This window comes from Arachis hypogaea, chromosome 18 (assembly GCF_003086295.3).
Source record: "Arachis hypogaea cultivar Tifrunner chromosome 18, arahy.Tifrunner.gnm2.J5K5, whole genome shotgun sequence".
NCBI classification, from domain to species: domain Eukaryota; kingdom Viridiplantae; phylum Streptophyta; class Magnoliopsida; order Fabales; family Fabaceae; genus Arachis; species Arachis hypogaea.
In genome coordinates, this window is record NC_092053.1 from 84,176,698 (window position 1) to 84,196,402 (window position 19,705).

The following is a 19,705-nucleotide window of genomic DNA, read 5'->3' on the forward strand; positions in this document are numbered from 1 at the left end:
AATAAGCTTGTTTTGAGCTAGCAGTGTATCCACATTGTTCAGCTCCATCACTCCTCTAGTGTTGCCTCTTTCAGAAGCATAGAAGTAGTCATTCTCTGCTATAGTCTCAATGACATCTATGGCTTCTTCAATGGTCTTCTTCTTGTTCAGAGATCCTCCGGATGAGTGGTCTACTGCCTTTTTTGATTCATACGAAAGGCCTTCATAGAAAATGTGCAACTGCACCCATTCATTGAACATATCTGGCAGGCATCTTCTTGTCAGGTCCTTAAACCTCTCCCATGCTTCATATAGAGTCTCACCATCTTGCTGCCTGAAGGTTTGTACCTCAGCTCTCAACCTGTTGATTCATTGAGGAGGATAGAATCTTGCCAAGAATTTGTTCACCACGTCTTCCCAGGTTGTTAAACTCTCATTTGGAAAGGATTCCAGCCATTTAGATGCTTTGTCCTTGAGTGAGAAGGGAAACAGAAGTAGTCTATAGGTGTCAGGGTGAACACCATTAGACTTCACAGTATCGCATATCCTCAAGAAGGTGGTTAGATATTGATTGGGGTCTTCTTGGACACTTCCTCCGAATGAACAATTGTTCTGAACAAGGGTGATGAGCTGTGGCTTTAGTTCAAAGTTGTTGGCATGTATGGTTGGCCTTTGAATGCTACTTCCACAGTTTCCTGGATTTGGATTGATGTAAGAACCCAGAACTCTTCTCTCTTGTCCAGCCCGATGCGCTGGACCTTTTCTGCCATAGTTGTAAGCCTCGTCTTCATGATGGTTCTCCATATTCTCATCCATGTCTGGTTCAAAGTACTCCTCCTCTTCCTCAGTACCAACTACTCTCTTCCCTCTTGCTTCCCTCCTTAATCTAAGGAAGGTCCTCTCAGGTTCAGAATCAAAGGAAGTTGAAGCCCCGCTTCTTCTCCCTGTCATACAACCAACAAGGCACAAGCAAGGAAATAAATGCAGAAAGTGTTCCTGTTGGAAATGCTGTTAGTGTGAGTGATGCAATATATCAAACAGTTAGTGGGCCAGTGAACCAAGTATTAAAACAAAATGCAGGTAACACCACTAATGGGTGAAAGGTAAAGGGAAAGAAATAACTACAACTGAAAGTAAATTACTCAAATGAAACTAAATCAAACAAAAGGAAAATGCTCAATCTAGTTATTTACCAATTTAATCATTGTTGATACAAAATCAATCCCCGGCAACGGCGCCATAAACTTGATGCACGGAAACTTGTCTCTTAACAAATCTCCCTCGGCAAGTATACCGAATTGTCATCAAGTAAAAACTCACAATAGAGTGAGTTCGAATCCCACAGGGATTGGTTGGTCAAGCAACTTTAATTGGAGTAATGTTATAGTTAAGCTAAGCAGAAATTGGTTTGAGAGTTGCAGGAAATTAAATGGCGGGAAAGTAAATAGCAGAAAATGTAAATGCTGTAAATAAAGAGCTGAAAATAGATGACGGAAAATAAATCGCAGAATCTTAAATGGGAATGGGGAAGATGATCATAACAGTAATTGGCAGAAATTAAAGAGAATGGGTAAGATCAGAAATGGGGAGTTCATTGGGTTTAGGAGGTGTTGCATCCTCCGGATCAATTCATTTTCATCTCTTCCTCAATCAATGCACTCATTGATCTCCTTGGCAATCTTAAGTGATTGAATTCCAATTCCTTGGTAATTCAATCTCTCAAATCCTGATCAGTAGCCAATTCCTTGGTCCAATTGCTCATGAGAAGAGATAAGGTATGGTCACTGATTATACCACATGTATTTCTAAATCAAAGTGTTGGTAGGATTATATGTCATTATACCCATCCAAACCCCAACTTGGTCCAACATGAGAAAGCATATCTAGCATGATCTCTTCATTCCTCTTCCAAGGTTCAGAAGAGATCCAAGTATGAATAGCTTCTTTTCCAAGATAACTACTCAATTGGATGAAGATTGAAAGCTTTCTAGTAAAATCAAGAGAAAAGAAAGAAGAAGAATAATGAAAACTATTATTGATCCATCAAATTACAACAGAGCTCCCTAACCCAATGAAAGGGGTTTAGTTGTTCATAGCTCTGGGAAAGGAAAACAAAGATGGAGAATACATTCTGAAAAGTTAAACTAGAAGTTGCAGAGAAAGTAAAATACAGAAAGTAATTCTAATAATGCCCAAAAGCTCTCTTCTAGTTCAAAGTTCTCTCTATTTATACTGTTATTCTGATCTTCTAGTTGCTTCTTCAAGTCTTGGATATGGGCCTTTGGATCTTGAGTTGAAGCAATTATCATCTTCAGTGGGCTTAGCTTTACTTGCAGAGAGAGAGTGTGAAGTAGGCATGGACTTTAGCTTAGGACGTTAGTGGCGTTAACGTTAAGTGAAAGTGTGGGTTCGAGAATGTTAATGACAATCACCTTTTTCACTAACATTCCTAACCCAATAATGGTCCACCTTAACTTCAACGTTAGTGGCACTAACGTGACCACTAACGTTGCCTCTTGGTCCTTCGCACACGTTGTTGGGGTTTACCTTTATCAATAACGTTGAGAGTCCCCCCTTTCTCACATTAGAGTTCACGTAAGTATAACTAACGTGGCTCTTAACGTCAGCACACTTTAGCCTCGAGAGCATTAGTGACACTTACCTTTGTCACTAACTCTCCAAAACGCCCCTTTCCTACGTTAGAGTTCACATTAATTGCGTTAACGTGGCCTCTAACGTGGTATTGGTAGCCATCCCCAACGTTAGTGACAAAGGCGAGTGTCACTAACGTTGGCTCATCATTCTCTCCTCCACGTTAGCTTCCTCGTTAACTAAGTTAACGTGGCAACTAACGTGGCTCAAAGTGGCTTTGTCCAACGTTAGTGACAAAGGTGAGTGTCACTAACGTTGGTGATTCCTTGCTCCCTCCATGTTAGAGTCCACGTTAACTAGGTTAACGTGGCTCTTAACGTGGCCAATATGAGCTTAGTCCAACGTTAGTGACAAAGGTGAGTGTCACTAACGTTGGCATGATCTTCCTCATCCGCGTTAGAGTTCACGTTAACTGAGTTAATGTGACTCTTAACGTGGCCAGCTGCCACTTTGGAACGTTAGTGGCACTTACTTTTACCACTAACGTTGAAGTTCTACTTCTCTTCCACGTTAGTTTCCACGTTAACATAGTTAACGTGGCAACTAACGTGGGCTATGATGGCTCACGAAGGCGTTAATGGCGATTACTTTTCTCATTAATGTTGCAAGTTAGCCTCCATTCCACGTTAGTGGTCACGTTAGCTAGACTAACGTGGCTACTAATGTGGTTCTTCCTTGCTTCCTTTGTCCTGAAATCAAGCAATAAAGTGCATCAAAGCTCTACTCCAAGTTATGAGACATGCATCATTCAATTTTGTCATTTAATTCATGCATATTTCTCATGAAATCATGTAAAATTCACAATGTTTGCTTGAATCAAGATGTAAGTGATTATTTCCTAAGAAAGTGCATGAAACTACCCTAAAACCATAAAGAAAAGGTCAGTGAAACTGGCCAAAATGCCCTGGCATCATTGGCATGCAGGCAAAGGCATGAGTAGCATAGATCAAGCATTCAATGTCCATGTTAAATTACCATAGAATTCAAACTAACAACCTGTTTGTAAGAACAATTATATTAAATTAATGAAATATAAAAAAGGGTTTTGTGAAAAGCAGGCATTTAGAGTAGTAGAATAAAAGAAATCCAAAAATAGTGCACAATGCCATACGGGCATTTTCACAAACACATAGCATGCGTGGTAGGTAAGCTATTGAAAATAATAAATGGAACATGCAAGCAACCCTTTAAAAATTAACATATAATTTCCAAACAAGTTCTTAATAAGCCACAAGCAAACAAAAGGAATAATAATGATCCTACTAAATATCTAACACCAATTAAAAGAAAAAGAAAGAAAAAGAAAACATGGATAATGCAAGTAAAAAGAAAAAGAAAAGGAGAAGAAAACATAAATTAAGAAGGAGAATAGAAAAGTAAAGAGGGAAGAAGAAAAGAAAAACCTTGTTAATGGTGGTGAGAGAGAGAAAGTAGAAAGTGAGAAAGAAGAAAGAAGAAGAAAGGGAAAGAAAGAAATAAGGAGGGAAAAGAAAAAGTAGGATTTGGGGAAGAGAAAGATAAGATATTTAGCAAATTAGGATAAGCTGTGCGGCGCAAGCGACGCGGATGCGTTGGGTACGCGTTCGCGTGGATGGCGCTAAAAGGAATCGATGCGGTCGTGCTGGCCACGCGGACGCGTGACGCATTTTGTGCTACTGGCGCGAGGGCAGCCTCGCGCTCGCATAACTCTCTGTTCAAAACATAGTATTGCCAAAATCCAGGGTGACGTGGTCGCGTGGTCGACGCGATCGCTTGAGTGGCCATTATTGGGATATGACGCGGACGCGTGAGCCATGCATTCGCGTGGTAAGGTTTGTACGTTCAGCACCAGTCCAGCACCACTCTAGCACAACTTTCGGTCGTGCACCCTATCTTACGTTGATTTTCAGGTCATGCGTCCGCGTGAGTGACGCGGACGCGTGGGAGGCATGTTTCCCATGTGACACGGACGCGTCTGTGACACGGTCACGTGGGGTGATTTGTGCCAAAGGCACGCCTCCAGCTACGTTCTCGCATGACTCTCTGTGCGATTGTTTTTTCTTCTTGAGGCACATAAGACGTGGACGCGTCGGCGACGCTATCGCGTCGCGTGCTCTCCCTCTTTTTTTTTTTAAATAAAAATATGCAAATGCAGATGCGAACTAAATGTGCTAATAAAGAGAAGAGTTATTGAAAAAGAAAACTAAGAATAAAGAAAGGAATGATCATACCATGGTGGGTTGTGTCCCACCTAGCACTTTGCTTTAACGTCCGTAAGTTGGACGCTCCACTAGCTCAGTCTTCTGCTGTGAGTGGATCCTCCAAGAGGAAGATATCTAACTCCTTGTTTTTCGCCACCTTCTCACCATGATATAGCTTCAAACGATGTCCATTAACTTTGATGAGTTCAGAGCTTGAAGGATGACTTAGGTGAAAAACTCCGTACGGCTCAGCCTTCTCTACTCTATACGGACCTTCCCATCTTGATCTCAACTTGCCTGGCATGAACCTCAGTCTGGATTTGTAAAGGAGGACTAAGTCCCCAGGTTGGAACTCTTTCCACTTGATGTGCTGATCATGTACAGCCTTCATCTTTTCCTTGTACAGCCTTGAGTTCTCATAAGCTTCCAGGCGAAGGCTTTCCAATTCTTGCAGTTGCAACTTCCTTTCAGCTCCGGCTTTCTCAAATCCCATGTTGCACTCCTTTACTTCCCAAAAGGCTTTGTGCTCTACTTCAACTGAAAGATGACAGGCTTTTCCATAAACTAAGTGAAAGGGACTCATCCCAATGGGTGTCATGAAGTGAGTTCCCGTGCAATGATAACTGGAAACTTCTGCTTGTCCTCAAGGTATGCATATTTGATGTGTGGAGGGAGGGGTTTTAATTCTAACTTCTACTCATGGCCAGGCTCTGGATTGTCTGGAGCTGGTGACAATGGTAAAGTACTTTCATTGTCCTCAGAAAGTGTCCCCACATTCGGACCTTGTCCTATGTACTTCTCTGCTAACTCCTCCTGGTGAATTTCAACCACGGTTTCATCTATGATGTCACACTGGAGGATAGAATGATCTTCTGGAGGGTGCTTAATAACTCAATTCAGATTGAAGCTTACTACTCGGCCGTCTATTTCAAAAGAGTATGCCCACTAATACATTTTCAGCGACTCCAACCACTGTAATAATGCTTTTATCTGCTAACACAAAATGAGCTGCCGACCTTTTTAAGGGAGGGAGCCTTAAAATATCATATATAGACAAAGGCATTATACTTACACATGCTCCTAAATCACACATGCAGTCAGAAAATACCACACCACCAATAGTACAATTAACCATACATGGACCTGGATCACTACACTTTTTAGGTATACCTCCCATTAAAGCATATATAGAACTACCTAAAGGAATAGTTTTTAATTCATTAATTATATCTTTATGTATACATAAATCTTTTAGAAACTTTGCGTATTTAGGTACCTGTTGAATAACATCAAAAAGGGGAATAGTTACCTCAACCTTTTTGAATATTTCTACCATTTTGGGATCAGGTTCCAACTGCTTCCTGGGCTTCCTTGCAAGTTGTGGAAATGGAATAGGAATGGCATTTTCTACAGTGTCTGCGCCCTTTGGTGCTTCTTCCTGTGATTGAGCTTCTTCTTCTTCTTCAGCCATGTCCTGTATATCCCCTTCTTCCTTAACATCTTCAATTTCCACTACCTCTTCAGCTGAGGTGTGTTCTGGTGGGTTTGGCTCTTCCTGATTCCTCTCTTGAAATGTGGTTCCGGACCTTAGGGTGATGGCATTAATGCCACCCTTTGGATTGGGTAATGGTTGAGAGGGGATTCCACTGGAGCTCAAAGGCTGGTTATCGGAGTTATTCATTGATCCAATCTGTAAGACAAGAGCTTGCAAGGTAGAGTTCAGACCATTTAGAGTGGAAGTAAGGTTGTTTTCCATGGTATGTTGTCTCCGATTAATAGATTGTAGTAACTCATCATTAGAAGATGAAGAAGGACAAGTGATCTGAGAGGTCTGCTGTTGGTTGTGCTGTGATCCTTGGAATTGCCTTAGGTGAGGTGCTCTGTAAGGCTGGTTCTGGTTCTGTTGCCTGTTGTTGTTATTATTCCACCTCTGATTTCCCTGATTGTCTCTGCCTCCTCTGTTATTGTTGTCCCTCCAGCTCTGATTAGAATTATCTCTCCAACCTTGGTTGGAATTGTCCTGCCATCCATGGTTGTAGCTACCACCTTGATTGTATCCTTGATTGGGACGGTCATAGAAGTTATGAGTGGCTGCCACAGTGTTGTCTTCTTGCTGGGGCTGCGGACATTCATCAGTATAATGGCTATAATTAGCACAGATTCCGCATAATCTCTGTGGGACTAATTGTTGGCTTTGCTGTAGTGGAGAAGGTTGAGCTTGCTGAGCTTGTTGTTGATTCAATTGCATCTACTTCAGTAAGTTGGTCATTTCATAGATACTCTGAGTTAGAGCAGCAGTCTCTCTGCTAGAGGATACTTCTGCAACAGCTTTTGAACGGCCTTGTTTCTGCCTGTGATTCTGAGTAGATTCAGCTATGTCGCTGATCAATTGCCATGCCTCATCAGTGGTCTTGTACTTTTTCACAGACCCATTGCTAGCACTTTCCAATGTGGTCTTATCTTAGGGCCTCATGCCCTGTGTGACGTAGTCGAGCAACACTATCTTATCAATCATATGGTGGGGACATGCTTCCAGAAGATTGTTGAAGCGTTCCCAATATTCATAGAGAGCCTCGAATTTGTCCTGAACAATCATGGTAATATCTTTCCTCAGTTTATCAGTAACTTCAGCTGGAAAGAATTTTTTCAAAAATTCTCTTCTAAGCATATCCCAGTCAGAAACAGTTGCTGCGGGTTGAGTGTAGTACCACTCTCTTGCTTTTCCCTCAAGAGAGAATGTAAAAGCTTTCAAGAGAATAGAAGTTTCATCTGTACCATCACGCCTGACAGTAGAACAGGCTGCTTGGAAATCTCTCAAGTGCTTAATAGGCTCTTGAGTAGGTAAGCCATGAAACTTAGGCATCAAATTGAGCAGTGCAGTCTTTATTTCAAAGTCTGTAGCCACTACTGGGTGATGCGCTTGAAACGGTTGCATTGTAAAATCAGGGGCTCCAGCCTCCTGGATTGTAATTCTCCTAGGTGCTGCCATGTCACCTACACGTAAATAAACCAAATCAGTAGAAAGGGAGCTTGTTTCTTCCTCAAGTGATGTTTCAGATTCGCCCTCAGAGAAGACTAATCGATGCTGAGCTTGCCTTATTCGTGAGATAGTTCTTTCAATCTCATGATCAAATACTGGCAAGCTTGGATCAGGAAGTGAACGCGTCATTTAACGAAAGAAATATGTAGCTCATAGTAGCAAAAAAATAAAATAAAATGCAAATAAATAAATTCCAATCAATAACTTAGCACTCTATTGAAACTCCCCAGTAACGGCCCCAAAAATTGACGTGGCAGAAATTGGCGAGTTAAAAAATTGTTATAAGAGATACATTGCAAGTACAGTTCTTAACCAACCGAAAATCCACTTATCAATTTAGAAGGGTTGTCACAAAATTAAAATTAAAATCAAAATACTGGGAGTATGAATCCCAGGTCGTCTCCCAACGAGTTGCAGAAAAATGTGCTACTTTATTAATCAGATGTTTTCAAAAATGGTTTGAGTTGATAAACAGAAAATTAAATTAGAGAATTTATGTAATTTTAAATAAAAACCTTGACTGGGAGTAGATTAGTTGGAAGCCCTATTCTTGTTGGAGTACTCTCAAGATTAATTGATAATTGAAGGTTGTTCTCCTTAGTTACCCTTTACTAGGTAGAGGAAAGTCAAGCAAGTTGGAAAGCTATTTCTAGTCACAAGTCCTAATCCTCTCCCTTGGGAAGGACTAGTGTCAATGACTAGAGGGTGATCCAACAATAAACCAAATTATAATTTTTTTCTTGAGTAATCCAACTCAAGGTTTCCTTTCAATCATCTCCCAATCAGTTATGGAACTACTCGCTCATTATGAATGTAAATTTCACAAAATAAGGAAGAGAAATACTGAAAGACATAATAAATAATAATCAAAAGGATCAATTAAAAATGAAAATAGTTCTTGTATAAATAAATTCTAGAAATAATCCAAGAGTAACTCTGAGTAAATAAAGGACATGAAAGAGTAAGCGACAAGTAAGGAAACAAACTAGAATGACGAAGTCTTGACGGAGGTAATAACTCTTCTCAATGTCCCAATCCAAAAAGCAATAAAAACGAAATCCTAAGAACTATCAATGTGTAGAGAGAAAACCCAGAGGAGAGGTAAAATCAGATCTAAAACTAAAAGTTATTCGGAATGAATGTTGTTCTCTGGTCTCTGCATGTTTCCTGGCTCTAATCTGCTTTTCTGGGCCGAAATTTGGGTCAAAACAGGGCCCAAAATTGCCCTAAGCAAATTCTGCAGATTCTGCAGATCGCGCATATCACGCGATCGCGTCATCCAGGCGTTCGCATCATCCAGCGTTTTGCCTTGCCACACGTGCGCGTCGTCCACGCCTTCGCGTCACTTGTGCAGTTTCCAATCCCCGCGGTCGCGTGAGCCATGCGTCCGCGTCACTGCAATTTCCTCTATGTCGCGCGGTCGCGTGAGCCATGCGTCCGCGTCACTTCTCGCTGGTTATCTCCTTAATTTCTTGTGTTCCTTCCATTTTTGCAAGCTTCCTTTCTAATCTCCAAGTCATTCATGCCCTATAAAGCCTGAAAGATTCAACACACAGATCACGACATCGAATGGGATAAAGGAGAATTAAAATACAAAATTAAAAGTCTCTAGGAAGCAAGTTTTCAACCATAAAGTATTTTTAGGAAGAAATTATAAATGCATGCTTATTTAATGAATAAGTGGGTAAAGATTTGATAAAACCACACAATTAAACACAATGTAAACCATAAAATAATGGTTTATCAGGCGTGCCACTTAAGAACCCAGGCGTGGCACGCCAAGCTTGAGGAGCTCACAAATGTATGGGCGTGCCACTTGAGTAGCATGGCGTGGCACGCTGGTACAATAATCCAGAGAAGGGGCTGAAGGCAATTGAAGACTGGGCGTGCCACTTGGTATCGAAGGCGTGGCACGCCAACCTCTCAATCTCACTTTGGCGTGCCACTTGAACAACCAGGCGTGGCACGCCAATGAAACAAAGAGACAAAAGCAAGGGCTGGGCGTGCCACTTGGTGTCGAAGGCGTGGCACGCCAACCCAAGTATCTCACTATGGCGTGCCACTTGAAGGCTGAGGCATAGCACCCCAGCTACTAGAACTAAGGAAAGATCATGGGCGTGGCACGCTGGTATAAATTTCCAAAGAGAGTGAAGAAGGCCAAATACATGAGGTGTGCCACTTGGTGTTGAAGGCGTGGCACGCCATCCACTATTCCTCACTTGGGCGTGCCATTTGGACCCCAAGCGTGGCACGCCAGTGTCATTCAGAGAGCAAAGAAGCATTGGGGCGTGCCACTTGAGTTTGTGGCATGGCATGCCAAACAGAGGAACCAGTTATTCACAAAGGGGCGTGGCACGCCAGACCCTGGGCGTGCCACGCTAGTTCAACTTTCCAGATAAGCTTGGCCAAGCATACAGCAAGGGCGTGGCACGCCAGACGCTGGACGTGCCACGCTAGTTCAAGTTTCCAGAGGCAAAGAGAAATGGAAAAAGGCTAGGGCATGCCACTTGAGCTCGAAGGCGTGGCATGCCAAGGTTGTTTGTGAAGACGAGCGTGCCACTTGAAGGGCTAGGCATGGCACGCCAAGCTAGAATTAAAGAGCACGTGACACGCCACTGGAGCGCCAACCACACGCCAGCTGGGAAGTCACACTTATTGAGCTTCTTTTCCCTCCAAAATGTAATTTTCCTTTTTCACTTTTGTAATTATTTTATTTTTACTAGGAGTAGTATAAATGCCCTCAAGGAGTACTGAAGAGGGGGTTAAGCAGTTAGTTTTAGATCCACTTTTACACTTCACTTTTGAGTACTTTCTTTGAGCTATGAGTAGCTAACTTCCCTCTCATTAAGAGAGGGAGCTCTGTTGTACTTGATGGATTGATAATAGTGAAATTCTTCTTCTCTTCATCTTCTCTTGATTTTCTAGAAGGAATTTTGTTCTTAAAGATTAGTGTTCAATTATCTTGGAAAAGAAATTGAATGCAAAATGGGTTTCATGGGAACCTTGGAAAAGGAAACATGAAACCATGCTTGAAATCCCTTCTCACACTTGAGTAGAATCTGGGTTTTGGTGTTTGGATATGTGACATATAATCCTCCCTCTACTTGGACCTATGATGGTGTATGGTATAATCAGGGACCAAGCATATCTCTCTTCATGAGCAATTAGACCAAGGAATTGGGGCTTAATCAATCATGATTGTCAAGAGGTCAATGAGTTGCATGATTGAAGAGGATATAAGCTAGATTTGATCCAAATAGACAACATCTCCTGATCTCAATGAATTTCCCCATTCCTATCTATCCATTTCTTTATAGCTAAATTTTACATTCAGTAATTTCCCATTCCCATTTACATTCAAGTCATTTATGATTCTGTACTTTACATTCTGCCATTTCTATTTCTGCACTTTATTGCTTTTCTTTTTATTCTAGCCATTTACATTTATGTCATTTATAATTCTGCACCTCACAATCTATTTGTTCTGCTTGACTAATTCATCAATCAATTAAAACTGCTTGAATTTGCCAATCTCTGTGGATACGATCCCACACCACTGTGGGTTATTACTTGACGATAATTTTGGTGCACTTGCCAAAAGAATTAATTCACCAAATTTTTAATGGGGTGTGAATTAAATTCATCAACCGTCTAAGAAAGGTAGGGGGAAGTGATCCTTCCTAGTGGCCTCATTAAGCTTCCTATAATCGATGCACATGCGCTAACCGATCACTGTTCTTGTAGGTATCAGCTCGTTCTGCTCATTTGGTACAACAATGTCCCTCATTTCTTTGGGACTACTTGCACTGGGCTTACCCAAGGGCTGTCTGAGATAGGGTAAATGATGCACGGAAAACTTGTCTCTCAACAAATCTCCCTTCGGCAAGTGTACCAAAGTTGTCGTCAAGTAAAAACTCACAATAGAGTGAGGTCGAATCCCACAGGGATTGATTGATCAAGCAACTTTAATTAGAAGAATGTTCTAGTTGAGCGGATCCAGAATTTGGGTTGAGAGTTGCAGAAAATATAATGGCGGGAATGTAAATAACAGAAAAGTAAATGCTAGAATTAAAAGACTGGAAGTAAATGACTGAAAATAAATTGCAGAACTGTAAATGCGAATGGGGGATTTGCTCATAAAAGTAAATGGCAGAAATTAAAGAGAATGGGTAAGATCAGAGATGGGGAGTTCATTGGGCTTAGGAGATGTTGCAATTCTCCGGATCAAGTTCATTTTCATCTCTTCCTCAATCAATGCACTCATTGATCTCCTTGGCAATCTTAAGTGATTGAATTACAATTTCTTGCAATTTAATCTCTCAAATCTTGATCAATAGCCAATTCCTTGGTCAATTGCTCATGAGAAGAGATGAAGTATGGTCACTGATTATACCACATGCATTTCCCAAACCAAGTATTGAGAGGGTTATAGTCACATACCCATCCAAACCCAATTTGGTCCAGCATGAGAAAGCATTTCTAGCTTGATCTCTTCATTCCTCTTTCAAGGTTCAAAAGAGATCCAAGTTTGAATAGCTTCTCTTCCAAGATAACTACTCAATTGGATGAAGATCGAAAGCTTTCAAGTAAAATCAAGAGGAAAGATAGAAGAAGAATAATAAAAATTAGTATTGATCCATAAAATTACAACAGAGCTCCCTAACCCAATGAAAGGGGTTTAGTGGTTCATAGCTCTTGAAAATGAAAACAAAGATGGAGAATACATCATAAAACTAGAAATTGTAAAGAAAAGTAAAATATACAGAGAGTAGTTCTCTATTTCTCAGCCTCCAGAACTCCTTTCTCAATTCAAAGCTACTCCTATATATACTACTCTTCTCAGCTTCTAGTTTACTCTTCAAGTCTTGGGCCTTTGGATCTTGAGTTTGAAGCAGTTCTTTTCTTTATTTGGGCTTGGCTTTACTTGCTGAGAGAAAGTGCTAAGTGGGCAGAGACTTCAGCTCAAGGCGTAAGGGGTGTTAATCATTTAGTGAAAGTATAATTTCGGGAACGTTAGTGACACTTAACATTGTCACTAACGTTCCAATGCACCCCTTTGCCTCACGTTAAAACCCACGTTAACTAGGTTAACGTTGCTTTTAACATTGCCTTGTTAATCCTTCGAGAACGTTAGTGACACTCAATATTGTCACTAACGTTCCAGTGTGCCCCTTCTTGTTTCACGTTAAAGCTTACGTTAACTAGGTTAATGTGGCTTCTAACGTGGCCCTTGCCAACTTTCGAGAACGTTAGTGACATTCACCATTGTCACTAACGTTCCAATGTGCCCCTGGGTCTCACGTTAGAGTCCACGTTAACTAGGTTAACGTGGCTTCTAACATGGCCATCTTTAGCCATCCCAACGTTAGTGACAATGTTGAGTGTCACTAACGTTGGCTCCTCCTTCATTCCTCATCCTTAGCTTCCACGTTAACCAAGTTAACGTGGAAGTTAACGTGACTCTTGGGGGTTGTGTGGTTGCTTCAACGTTAGTGACAATGTTGAGTGTCACTAACGTTGTCGACAACTCTTCATCCTTTACGTTAGTTCCCACGTTAACCAAGTTAACGTGGGAGTTAACGTGGTACTTTGCACCATAGGCCAACGTTAGTGACAATGTTGAGTGTCACTAACGTTGGCTTCTCTTCCCCCCTTAACGTTAGAGGCCACGTTAACTAGGTTAACGTGGCTTCTAACGTGGCCACTTATGAGTAATTGCCAACGTTAGTGACGATGTTAAGTGTCACTAACGTTGGCTCAACTTCTCTTCTCCACGTTAGAGTTCACGTTAACTTAGTTAACGTGACTCTCTAACGTGGGCATTGATGGCTTTTTTGAGAGTGTTATTGGCAATCACTTTTCTCATTAACCTTGCAAGTTACCTCCCCTTTTCTTGCTTCCTTTTTGGGCCTGAAATCAAGCAATAAAGTGCATCAAAGCTCTAGTCCAAGTCATGAGTAATGCAACATAATATTTGTCACTAAACTTATGCAAAATCCTCATGAAATTATGTAAAATGCACAATGTACTCTTGAATCAAGGCATAAGTGAATATCTACCCAAAACTTGCTTATTTCCTACAGAAATGCATGAAACTAACCTAAAAACAGTAAAGAAAAGGTCAGTGAAACTGGCCAAGATGCCCTGGCATCACAACACCAAACTTAAAGCTTGCTTGTCCCTAAGCAAGTACTGTAACAATAGAATGATGAATGGAATATCCAGAGGAATGTGTCATTCTTGTGGAAGTCATGTTACTGATTTTATGGTGGTTTCATGCATAGCAACTTAGGTTCATTCCATTACTGGCTTTCAGACCTTTATCATGTCCCTAAACACTTACTTTGTTTATATCCCATGAGACTTTTATTCATTGATCCTTTTATTGTTATTTCAAGGGTTGTTTGTGTTATTTAGGCTAAGTGCTCTGTAAGGGGGCAACTCTTTAAGATAAGCTTTCAGCCAACACTCCCGAACCAGTTGGTTCAAGGTGCTAGGTGTTGAGACACCCCTAAGGACTTACTCCCTCAAGCCTATCCCCCATACATACACACTACAGGCATTTAGTTTATTTATTTTCTTTTCTTGAGACCTTGGTGTCTAGCACCTCTTTGGGTTACTAAGTGTTCTGTAGTGAAGGTTACTCTTGATAGTGGATTTTCAGCTGATAATCCCGGGTTATTTAACCCAAGTTACCAAGTGATAAAGCACCCCTGAGAGCTTATTCATCCAAGTAGATCCCTCACAGAGGAGCACCACAGACACTTGCCTCAAGATTAAAACCATTGATGCCTAGCCTTATTGCTTACTCTTTTTCTTTTGTTTTTCACTTCCATTGTTCTTTCCCTTTTCTCTTCTTAGGATCTTGTTATTAACTTAGTCTCATGAGTGTATCCAAAGCAAAGTATTCAGGATAGATAGTTGTCCTCCTAGCCTTGTGGTTGAACCAACTTAGCTAACTTATGACTACCCCAAAGATTCATGAATGCACTTCCACAATATGAACTCTACCCTGGTCTTTTAAAAACATAAACATTCTCTTCTTCAATTTGATTTAAAATGGACAAGCTTACAAGTAAATAAGGGAATGATGCAGTGACATTTAAACCAGAAATCATGGACCTATTCAGAAGGAAAACTTAAAAGACAGAATTTTAAAAAGTTTAAACATAACATGGAAGCAGGTTCTATTTCATACAAGATCTTCCTTATTTAAAGCATAGAAAATGATGGACTAAAAAGAACTCCACCACCTTTCATTCATGTGGATGTCCATGCTCCTCTCCTTGTTTGTCCTCATTGTGTCTCTCTTGAGTGCTTGTACTTCCACTTCCCTTGCCTTTTCCAAGCAGCTTCCTCCAGAAACCACTATCTTCCATCTTCTTCTTGAGTGTCTCCTTTTGCTGTTTCACTTTCCTCTCTTCTTGTTCTACAAATTCTTTTTGGACCTCATCATATGTAGGGATGGCATAGTGTAGCTGATGCATATTACTGGTCATGTAGTTCAACTCGGCTTGAGTGTTTACATAGAACTCCTCCCTATATAGTTGCCTTCCTTCATTGAGTACACTGAACCCATTGAAAGTTTTCATTTGGGCTATCTACTGCTGGTTGAGTTCTTGCAAGTGCTTCTCTTGAATCTCTTGCCTCTCATTCACTTGGTTGATGGCTTGAGTGAGCTGGGAGTATTGTTCCTGCTGCTGCTCCATTTGTTGTTTTTGCCATGCTTCCTGTTGGCTCAGCCGGTTCAGTATTTGCTCTTGTCCTTCCATATGTCTCTGTCCCAAATCTTCGATGGCTCTTAGAAGGTGAGTCATATTCAAGTTGGCTGGGTCATGATGCTCTTCCTGTTAATATTCTTCCTGATGATATTCCTCTTGATGAGCTTCTTCCTGGGCCCTTTGCCTTCCTATATGTGGCCTTCTTAGTTGCTGAGCTGGTGTGGTATAGACCATTCGCTCGAGTGTGACTGGCCTCCCTGGGTTCACCCAGTCTGGGCTGCTGTCCTCAAATATTACCTTGGCCTTGTTGCACAAGCGGAGAATGGTGCTGGGGTACCAAAGTCTGGCACCTGAGTCAGCTTTCTCAGCTGACTCTTGAATCCCTTTGGCAATGAGCTCATGCACTTTGATTTCCCCACCTTGTACTAAGCATTGTACCATAGTGGCTCAATTGATGTTAACCTCCGAATTATTAGCAGCTAGTAGGATGGACCTCCTTACAAGCTCAAACCACCCTTTGGCTTCAGGGTGAAGGTCTCCCCTTTTTATGAATTTTGGTCTCCCATCTGAGTACCTCTCCCAGTCAGCGGCTATGACACAGATATCTGATGCTATCTCTGAGAGCTCATCCTTATCGGGGCTTCTACTTATCCTTGCCTGATAACTCTCCTCATCAAATTGAGGTGATTTCAAGTGAAGAGCTCTTGTTATGGCACTTGGGCTGAAGTCCACCTCCCTTCCTCTCACATAGCTTTTGAAGGTTGGGGCTTTGGTCTTATCCTCTCTAACTGCATTTGCATAGAATTCTTTGATGAGGTTTCCATTGATCTTCCCCTCTGGATTGGTGAGCAATTGCCACCCCCTCTGTTCGATTTTTCTCCAAATCTGTGGTGATTCATTGGCATTGATTTGGAAGATTAATTCTGGAAATATTCTTCTGGCACTTATCCGCTCAAATTCATGCTCATGAAAGGCAGTCTTGAATCTCTTGTCATCAAAAGGAGCACTCTCCATAGGACCCTTCCTCTTTTGCCTCTTTGAGCTTGATGATGCCATGACTTGAGTTGTTGTTTAAGGGGGGTTTGAGGCTTCGGAGAGATGAAGAGTGGGTTGGTTAAAGCAATTTGTGATGAAGGGTTTAGTGTGCCAATAGAAGTGTGGAAAGTGGGGATTTGAATGTGAGGAGTGAGCATGCACTAAGGTTCACTTATATAAGAAAATCATGAGTGAATGAAGGGTGTGGATTGCATGAATGTTTACTAGATGGACGGATGGGGTTGTGTATGAAGGATGGGGTTGTGTATGAAGGAAAGACAAGGATCATCACTTTAATGAGAGTGATTGGTTCGGTCTTCAAGGGTCTTCTTTCTCCAATGTTGCATGGCAGCGTTTCCCCATGCGTTCCCTCTTGAGACATGTGTGTAGTGCTCTTCATAAAGTGGCGAAATCTCCCTCATTTAATTGTCCAATCAATCCCTTTTCATGCTTCTTTTCCTTTCCTATAAAGATTTGAAATAAGGAAATTAATATCATAAAAAAAATTTAAACTCTACGGCTAGAATAAAATGAAAAAAAGGATTTGATTGTTTATTTATGAATTCCAACTAACTAACTAACTATTGGTGGTTCCTTATATGCATTTTGGTGGCACCATGGGGTGACACCAAACTTAGTTTGAAGCAATGTGATGAAAAGTTTTGTTCAAAGCTCCCAAGACTAGCATGCATCTTGGTTTGCTTTGAACACCAAACTTGTTCTTCACTATATACTGCATGATAAAGAATTCACCAAGTGTTTGTCAAGTTTGGGTTGAAATCATAAAGATTGACTTATTCATTATCATCTGAAAGCATATAAAACATGGGTTGCCTCCCATGAAGCGCTTCTTTAGCGTCACTAGCTTGACGTTTTTCCTTCATCATGGTGGTTGGTAGTGCTTAAAGTCCTCTCCTCTTGCTGTGGACTTGTATCCATTGGTTGGATCAATGATCTCCACATATTCTAGGGAAAGAACTCTGTTGATAGTGAAGACCTTAGGTAATTGAGATGGCACAGTAGGAAGATTAGGGGGAATATCTGGGAAGTAGGCTGAGACAACTCTATCCCCTGGAGAGAAGTCTTCCGTAGGGATCTTCTTGTTCCTCCATCTCCTTGGTACCTTCTTCTTTGTTTCTTTTGAGGTTGCTTTCCCCTTGGTGACCTCTTTTCTCCAAGGAGTTGTGATGCTGTCTTCACCTGCCTCTAGAGGTTTGGGTTCCTCCAACTTTTCCTTGAGCTGTGGCAATTGTTGTTTTCCTTGTTTATCTATTAAGGGGATCTCATAATGAACTGGCTGTGCTTCAGTGCTTGTTTCCTCCTTTAGTGTCTCATTATCATTTGTGCTTAGTTCCTTGTCCTCTTGATCTGTTTCTTGTGAGAGTTTGAAAACATTGAAGCTGAGTCGTTCATCATAGATTCTCAATATTAGCTCCCCTTTCTCTACATCGATAAGTGCTCTGGCCGTAGCTAGGAATGGTCTTCCCAATATGATTGGATGAGTGTGACTCTCTTCCATGTCCAGGATGACAAAGTCTGTTGGGAGAAAGTATTTCCCAACTTTTAGCAACACATTTTCCACCACTCCTATTGCTTACTTTTGAGTTTTGTCAGCCAGTCTGATGATTACATCTGTGGGTATTATCTCATTGATCTGCAACCTCTTCGCCAGGGATAAGGGTAGTAAGTTGATGCTGGCTCCCAAATCACATAGTGCTCTATCGAGCATAGTTTCACCTATGGCACAAGGGATGTGAAAACTCCCTGGATCTCTTCTTTTTGTAGGCAACTCAGGTTGAATAAGGGCACTACATTCCTTGTTCATCACTATAGTCTGGCCTCCTTTGAGTGAGCTTTTCCTGGGAAGAAGTTCCTTCATATACTTGATGAATGCAGGCATTTGTTGAATTGCCTTGATGAATGGTATGTTCACATGCAGAGATGCAAACAAGTCTAGGAACCTTGAGTATATTCTTTTTCCCACAGCACCATTGAGCAGTTGAGGGAATGGTGCATAGAGCTTCAGCAGCTCTTGTTGTGAGATTTCTGGTTCTTTGTGATCTCTATCCTCCTCCTTTGTTGAGTTGTTTTCAGGTTGTTTGCACATTTTGCTTTGCTTGTCTCTAATCTCTTGATCATTTGTAGTGACCATTTTGCAATCTTCCCATCTTACTTTCTTTGCTTCTCCCTTGGGGTTTTTCTCCGTGTCACTTGGGAAGCTATCAGTAGGTTTGGGATTCTTCTCAGCTAAATATCCCACCTGGAATTCCAGCTTCCTAATGGTCTCTCCCTGGTTCTTAATATTGGCTCGCACCTCCTCTTTGAATACCTTATTTTCTTGAATCTCTTGGCATATTCCTTCAAGTAAGGCTTCAATCTTAGAGAGCTTGTCATCAATTGATGAGTGATTCGGATCAGATGTGCTGTTTTGGTTTTGATAAGTGTGTGGAGACGTGTTGTTGTGGGGGTGTTGAGATGTCCTCTGGGTGAATTGCTGGTAAGCTGCATTGTTGTTGGAGTTGTAACGTCTCTGGTCTTGGTTTTGATCTTGCTCACTTCCCCACCCAAAGTTTGGGTGGTTTCTCCATCTAGGGTTGTAAGTCTTGGAGTATGGATTATAGTTTTTCCTTGGTGAATTCCAATGTAGTTGGCTTGCTCCTGACTCTCTTCTTCTTCATTCACTCCTTCTTGTGTTGTTGATGAGTGGAGATTGCTGCTACTTGGTTCCTCTCCATCTTCTTGGTGAGGTCAGCCAGCTGCTGGTAATGAGCTTGTTTTGGCACAGAGCATCTACATTGTTTAGCTCCATCATCCTTTGTTTCCTCTTTCGGAAGCATAGAAGTAGTCGTTTTCTGCTACTGTTTCATAACATCTATGGTTTCCTCAATGGTCTTCTTCTTGTTCAAGGATCCTCCAGATGAATAGTCTACGGCCTTCTTTGACTCATAAGAGAGCCCTTCATAGAAAATGTGCAGCTGCACCCATTCGTTGAACATGTCAGGTGGACACCTCCTCGTTAAGTCCTTGAACCTCTCCCATGCTTCATACAAAGTCTCACCATCTTGTTGCCTGAAAGTTTGGACCTCAGCTCTCATCTT

At 41.4% G+C, this 19,705-nt stretch overlaps 2 non-coding genes across 2 annotated transcripts; both read left to right on the forward strand.

Moving 5' to 3' along the window:
- Positions 1-235: 235 nt before the first annotated feature.
- LOC112774460 (small nucleolar RNA R71) lies at positions 236-342 on the forward strand. The gene has a single exon (XR_003188950.1). It is a non-coding gene; the product is annotated as a small nucleolar RNA R71 (small nucleolar RNA).
- A 19,256-nt stretch (positions 343-19,598) lies between these two features.
- Positions 19,599-19,705, forward strand: LOC112773388 (small nucleolar RNA R71). The gene has a single exon (XR_003187940.1). It is a non-coding gene; the product is annotated as a small nucleolar RNA R71 (small nucleolar RNA).